The 8,215-nt window shown below is 31.2% G+C and overlaps 1 long non-coding RNA gene across 1 annotated transcript; it reads left to right on the top strand.

The window, feature by feature from the left end:
* Window positions 1-3,058: 3,058 nt before the first annotated feature.
* LOC107852701 lies at window positions 3,059-6,761 on the top strand. Its single transcript, XR_001669528.2, has 3 exons — window positions 3,059-3,316; window positions 6,058-6,173; window positions 6,284-6,761. It is a non-coding gene; the product is annotated as an uncharacterized LOC107852701 (long non-coding RNA).
* Window positions 6,762-8,215: the final 1,454 nt, after the last annotated feature.

Below are 8,215 nucleotides of genomic sequence, written 5' to 3'. Positions count from 1 at the left end.
ATTTATATGTTTATAATTACCTCAGAATCCTTATGCACTATTATTTTCAGAATACCATGACCTAAGCTTATCAGTTATAAGTTATCAGTGCATGCACTAGTTAGTATTTTAGTGTCTTTCAGTTGGGAGTAGGATTTGGCACCGAGCGAACCTAGGGATGGGGGCTCACCCGCCAGCTAGGACTGTGTCATTATAAGTATCCCCTAAGTCCCAAAACTACATAGCCATCGTAGGATTTTGAGATGTCACCCGCTAATATAGGAATGACATTCTCTTAGATGTCACCCACCAGTTTAGGACTGACATTCTCTTAGGGGTTACCCACTAGCTTAGGATGGACTTCCTAGTCTTTTGGGAAACTAGCTTAGTGGATCCACACAACCAGTTTTAGTACCCGTGGCACGGTACTGACACACTTCCAACAGGGATACAGGTTGGACCCCGTTTAGCTCAGATTGGGGCATATCGGTTAGATGATATCTCCCACAGTTTCAGTACAGTATTCAATCTAGTATTCAGTTTATATTTTCTTGACCAAAGCATACATATTTATAGTTATTTAGTTATACAAATTTTAGTATTTTAGTTAACAGATTATTTCAAAAATATTCTTATGCTTGGTCTTGCATTCTTAGATATTACAATTTTCATGCATTCATGCTAATTCATCTCATGTTGTTCAGTTAGTCCTTACCTCATATGTATAGTACCCTATAACTTCAGTCCAGTTATTCAGACTAAGTACAGTTCAGTTTTACATGATCAGTATACAGTTATCAGTCAGTTAGTTAATCAGATCAGTATATGCTATGTTTGGTTTTATATGTTTATGCAATCTTACTCAGTACATTCGTATATTCAGATCCTTGAGTTATGTCAGTTTCCATGATGTAGTTTCAGAGCCAGTATTCGTATAGAATCGCTGTTTTACTGTTTCCCAGCTTCAGTTCTACTTATCCTCTAAAAGTAAAGTTTCAAGAAACTAAGTGTAGTGATTCACCAGCTTATCAGATTATGTTTGTTACTCATGTTTTAAGATATTTCAGTCTCTTAGTGAGTCTACTTATACTTAGCATGCATGTTTTAAGATTACATATGAAATCAGTTTTATTTATTGTATTCACCCTCGCTTATTCAGTGCATTTCAGAAGTACTGATCCATATATATGTCTGTGTGGCTACATTGTTTCACAATGTAGGTACCAATTATAGCACACATATCACGATCAGAGAGTTGCAGATTCCAACCAATAGGTGATGAGTTCTCCTACTTCGGGGACTTCAGTCAAATGTTGTTTATGTACTTTACTTTATTGCTCATATGCATTGATTAGTGGTAGCTGGAGTCATGTCCCAGCTATCTATATTAGTATAGTAGAGGCTTCATAGATGCAAGTCAAAGTCAATCATGTAATTTTAGTTCTCTCTTCAGTTTTATCAGATTGTGAATTGTAATAGTATTAAAATTCTTCCCAGATTTTGTCATGATTATATTTCTGCACTGTAGAACCAGTTATAATTTATTATAAATCAGTTGCTCAATAGTATGCCAGTTCATGGATTAGCTTGGGATTACTTGTGATTCCAAGCACCGTACTACGACTAGGGGGTAGTCTCAGGTCGTGACAATCACAATCAAATAAAAGAAGAAAAAAGATGCTGGAAGATATAAGGGTATATCACCCGAAGATATGGAGGATCAAAAATACTTCAAACACTACTAGAAATTTGCTATTTTCCGACAGACATTTTCGATCGAAAAAAGTAGTCGGAAATTTCTAACTACTTCAGTCGAAAAATTTACTTTTTTATTTTTAATTTTTACAAAATATTTTTTCGATACTATTTGTGACTATAATATTCAGAATATTTGGCGTTAAATTTTAAAAAATATATCTTTTGACTGCTGTAGTTGGAAATAAAAATAATTAAATAATATATTAGTAATTATATAATCAGACCCTTATATGGAAATTAAATAATTATTTAAATAAATTATTAAATATGTATTTCTGACCACTGTAGTCAAAAATATAAATAATTAAATAAATATATTACTAGATATATAATTAGTCCCTTATAAGAAAATTAAATAATTATTTAAATAAATTATTAAATATATACTTTTGACCATTGTAGTCGAAAATTGTAAAATAAAATAAATATATTACTAAATACATTACAAAATATTAAATATACCCGACTACTGTCGTCAGAAATATTAAATAATTAAATATATTTAATTTGTACTCGACTGTAGTGGTCGAAACATTATATTTAATTATTAAATAAATAATTATATAAAATATAAGTTACACGATAGTCTTTCACACTATATTAATTAATTTAAATATATAATTAAATTGTAATAATTGATTTAAATATATATTTAAATTGTATTAATTAATTTAAATATATAATTAAATTATATTAAATTTATAACCGACTGATGTAGTCGGAAATATAAATAATTAAATAAATATATAATCAAACCATTATATGAAAATTAAATAAATATTTATATAAATTATTAATCATATATTTTCGACCATTATAGTCGAAAATACTAATAGCTAAATAAATATATGACTAAATATATAGTCATACCCTTATAGAGAAAATTAATAATTAAATAAATATATTATTAATTATATTTTTGATCATTGTAGTCGGAAATTATATTAATTAAATAAATATATTACTAAATATATTAAATAAATAATTATTAAATATAAGTTACACGTTGTATTAATTAATTTAAATATTTAATTACATTATATTAATTAATTTAAATATATAATTAAATTATATTAAATATATAACTGACTGATGGAGTTGGAAATATTAAATAATTATATAAATTAAAATATTTCGACTATTGTAGTCGGAACTTTTATAAATATAATTTAAATATATAATTTAATTGTATTTAATACCGAATCGATTGATGTAGTCGGAAAAATAAATATTTAATTAAATATATTAAATATATACCAACGTTGTAATAAAAAATATTAAATAATTAAATATATTAGATTTATACCCGACAGAAGCAGTCAGAAACTTATATTTTATTATTAAATAATTTATATTAAATATTTCAAAACTTTCCCAATTATCTCTGTCTCACTACCGTGTCTCTCTCTCTCTAAAAAACTAGGGTGTCACTGCGTTGTCAATTTCACCCGATTGAAGTACTTCTCCGGTATAGCTCCGGTCTCATCTCCCTTAGACGGCCATCCCGTCTCCAAGATCTGTACGCAGACGTTTTTATAGCCGATTGAAGCTAAAGCAGAGTGAAAGGGAACCAAATAAGGTAGAAAACTCCAACCCTTTTCTGTTGAATTTCGATCTGTAAGTATATTTGTATTTTGGTTACTAGATTTTTGAGGGATTTAATTATTAATAGCTATTTTCTTGCTATAACTTTTGAAAAATTAGATTCTAATTGGGACCGAATGGAACGAATGTGGAGCAGTCTGAATAAATTAGTTAAAATTTTTATTGTAATTGATTGATTACGTAATTAGTTTTAAATTAATTGAAATGAAATTCAGCTGAATATAACCAGTTGCAGTTTTAGTTTGAATTCGATCTGCTTCTTGGTTTTTGTTTAGTGTGTGTGTGGAGGCGTTGGGGTTGGGGGTATAACCAGTTGCACCTTTAGTTTCTTTCGAGAAAAGGATGTTTTGGGAAGTAAATGCACCCTCTAAGGTGCAATGCGTTGTATGGTTAGTGGCCAGAAAAGTATATTTAACTCGAGAGAATCTAAAGAGGAGGGGGGGAGGGGGGTTACCAGTAGAGTTCCTGATATCACATATATGAACACTAAATGCTAAACACTGATTATTCAAAGATACAAACATTCAACAGTACCCTACTACCAGAAGTAGAAGTAGAGAAGGCAGAAACTTAAGCTCTAACACTAACCCGAAACACACAAGTGGTAGATCTAACGCTGAAATTGAAAATAACTAGGGTGTGAACTGTCTGCATAACTGGATGTTGTCATATGCTGCTTCAATTTAGATGTTTATGTCCATCTTATTAGCTAAGGTGGATTCAGTCTAGTATTTGTTTTGTTAGATTCCTTTAGTTTGAGTTAGAGAAATAAATCATACAGTATGATTTGGTTTGCAGGCAACTTGTGCGAGGATTATATTACTGCGATTTTAATACAATGACTAACAATAATTGGATGAGTTAGTGCATATGCTTCTTTTTGTTGTATATTGGTTCAATGTTTGAAAAATTGGTATATAGGGTACACAATCTAAAACATGTGGTTGTTTTTAAATTGAATGATATTTTGTTTGCAATTATTCTCCTAACATTCTTGAAGGGCTTGAGAAGAACCAGTATAACATGGGTGTTTTTGGTCCTTTTCAAAGTATAGCTAATACAGAAGAACAGGGGTAGTTATGTTGCTTGTATTTGGTATAAACAATACAGTAGATTCCTATATATACATAATTATCTAGAGAGGATATGAGAATAATAAGTAATAGGCTTAGCCTTGGTGGGAAAAATTACCTGGTATGCGATGGAATAGTCGAGATGCACTTAAGCTGGTTCTTTATGAAATAAGAATTCATAATAAGTAAACAAGGGGCTATACTATGCAAGATTTATACCGTGATTATCTTTCCTAATACCTTAGAAGTCGTATTGTTTTTTCCCTTCTCAAATAACAGTACGACTTCTAAGAATGACATCGGTAAAATTTGGCTGATGAAAATCATTATAGTAGTAAATGCAATCGATTGTTTGCTAGTTACGTGATATCTGGGGAACAAGCTTTGTAAATTCTAGCAGGACACTGTCTATGGTAATGTACTACAATGCTATTCCTTTTAGCACTATCTGTCTGGAATTTGAAACTGAGTGCACTCATCAAGGCTGTGTTAGTTGTATTCTTGTCTAATGTCTGTTTCTTGATCCCTTCGTCACCTCATAATTCACAAGTCACAACCTTTTTGGGTTGCCATCCTAAATGTCCTTAGACTCAATGTGCAGGAGGATGGGCTGCCATCCTAACTGTCCTTAAACTCAATATGCAGGAGCATATACACACACATAATACCCGTATATGCATCTAATAATTTTATATTTAGTGGGTCTTGAATAAAGTGAAATGAGATGTAATCACTGATTTAAATTTAAATAATTATCTGTGATGGCTTTAATCTTTAAAACAATGGAAATTAACTTGCATCTCTGCAGCTTTTAAGGGATGGTCATAGTGAGATACATGGGTCCGCTTCAGGGTTTACTGTCTTGCCTTGAATTTTAGAAAGTAATGCTGTATTTAGCAGTCTAGCAGCTTGCAGAATGCATCTTCAAGTTTTACTAACAATTCAAGTTACTCTCCACTAGCTAATGATCATCTTTGTGAGACTAAGCTGGTTCTACGACCACTTCATGTAGCCATTTCTCCTAACTGTACTGCAGAGCTTCTTGAATAGCTTTAGCTTCAGCCTCTATATTAGTAGCCCATCCTAGACCCTTAGCTCTTTCATATACTGTGTCTCTTTATTTATTTTGTATTCAAATGCCTATAAAGCTTAGTTCTGCAGTGTTACATTTGAGCTTATTTGTCTCTGGGTACTTCTAAGTTGCACTATGATAATGTAGCTGAGGATTGTACCGTATTAAGTTGTTTATTACATTTGTACACATCCATGATTCCAATGTAATCTATGGATAGAGGGATTTCACCAATTTTCTCCCTAGATCTTGTATCTGCAACACCATTGGTGTTTTCTTCATTTTTGTCTTTCTTTATTAATATCAACAATCTGGTTAATATCAACAATCTAATCTATGAGAATTTGTTGATATTAACCAGTTTACTCCATGAAGCTGTGTACTGTATGTATTCAGTGATAATGAATTGAATCACTATAGTAAATGACTTTCTTTCATTTGGAGGGTAATGAAAAAATACTGATGCGATCGCTACTGAGTGCTGTGTTTTCCTAAGCTATGCTAGTGAAACTTTTCAATGACAACAGTTAGTTCATACTTGCATTATCTCTTTTTCTAAAATTTTGCAAGAATATGAAAATGGGGAAAAAAAGTCCACTTTTTCTGAGGACTACGAAGAGACGCATCGGAAGATAAAGGACGGTACAAGAGGAGATTGGGTTGAAACGCTTGCTAAGATTGCATATGTAAGATAATAAATTTTACATACATTATTTTATTATTACTCAACTTAGCTTGTTTACATACTGATAAATAATTTTTTTACATACTAATAAATAATTTTTCTTTCAAGAAGAATTTCAAAAAAGTATACAAGATTGGCGTCAAATCCAACCTACTTCAGAGGATGGTACCATGGTCCAACCATCACCTGCAGATATGACTAATATGTGGACAGCTGTGGTAGGTGGTCCGAAAAAAGGTAGAACCTATGGGATAGGGGTTCTCCAATCCTCGCGTAGTCCTTCGTTGTTTCTCAGTTCCTCTTCTACTTTGCAAACCATGGAAGAAATGGAAGCGATGAAAAAGCAAATGTGGAATTGATGCAGCAATATGCAGCTAACGATGCTAAGTTTGCTAAATTTGAGAAGTTGGTTAAGAAACACATGCCTCAAGTATTTCATGATGAGGAAGAGAGTGAATTTGATGATAATTAGATTGTAGTTCTTGTTTTTGTTTTTGGTTGTGACATTTAGATGTTTAAACTATTTGATTTGATGTTTGTTTTGGATGTTTTAAAGTGGTTACATTTATAAATATTTGTCGTCGTCGTATTTGATCCTACTGTGAAAAATACATTAGTCATGTTTATAATTTGGGAGCAATGTAAGCTAATGCAAGATTTAATTATATAATTAATAGGTGAATATTTTTATTAAAATGTTGACTAAAGTAGTTGGAATAATTATAATTATTAAATAATTATACATTAAGTTTTCGACTACAGTAGTCGGAGAAATTATAATTATTTATTAATATTTCAACTACAATAGTCGTAACAATTATAATTATTAAATAATTATATATTAACTTTCGGACTACAGTAGTTAGAATAATTATAATTATTAAATAATTTTTCGACTACAATAGTCGAAATAATTATAATTATTAAATAATCATTTATTAAATTTTTGACAACTATTGTCGGACGATTTATAATTATTAAATAATTATTTATTAAATGTCCGATTAGAGTAGTCGAAAATTTTTTTCCAATAAGCTATATTCTGACTACGATGAACAATCGAAAAGTAAGAACTATCTTGTTTTCCAACCACATTCCGACCACATCAGCTGTCGAAAAAAATGATGTTTTCTAGTAGTGAAAAAATACTAACTAACATGAAAGCAAGCAAGGGAATCAGTTCCAAAAATGGGAGAACATCCAATCATGAAAAAGAGGATCATGACATTCAAACAGTATAGCAAGCAAATCAATCAAATATCTTGGAAATGAAAGAAGGATCACAATCCCAGAATCACGATAGACCAAATCAGACCATAAAGAAAGGAAGGCCACAACTGGTACATGGATATATATAATTGTGGAAACTGCACAACGTATGGGCATATCTGATATGGCCATACATTATGGTGCAATTCGTCAATCAAGGAATCAATTTAAATCCTTGATTCAGAAGAAATCTCTTGGGTTTTCTTATGAAGAATGACAGCAAAAGACTGTAAAAGAAGAAGACTGAAGATAGACACGGGTTACACAACTTCAAGGAGAAAAATCAAAGTGTCTCAATCTTAGTCTCACAAGACTTTGTAACTTTTAGTTTACAATTGTTATCTAAAGAGTAGGATCGGGTCAACTTTGTAACATTAACCGAAGCTGTGTCACAAGAACTGAAAAGCAAAATAAGTCTTCAAAACTTGTTTCCTGTCATTCTACTCGAACCCTACATTGAACGATCAAAGGAAACTTTGAAACCCAAGGGGACAAAAAGTAGGCACCACATTGGTGTTCCAAACCAGAATAAATTCCTGTGTTATTAATTTATGTCCAGTCATTTGTTTTCTTAATTTCTTTAAATCTAATTTATTTTGTGAAGTAGACTGATTTGCAAGTGACTCGACTGTGAGGAGTCAGTAGTCGATACAGAAAAATTTTGATTCATCCCCCTTTTGAATTTCAAAGATTGCATAATATCCTATTTAGGTAATAAGACAATTTGTATGAGTGATAGATTTGAGAAGAGTACAACCCTCATAGAATTCATTC

Source organism: Capsicum annuum, chromosome 1 (genome assembly GCF_002878395.1).
Source record: "Capsicum annuum cultivar UCD-10X-F1 chromosome 1, UCD10Xv1.1, whole genome shotgun sequence".
NCBI lineage: Eukaryota > Viridiplantae > Streptophyta > Magnoliopsida > Solanales > Solanaceae > Capsicum > Capsicum annuum.
The sequence above is the reverse complement of the archived record's forward strand: the minus strand, read 5'-3'. Positions and strand labels throughout refer to the sequence as shown.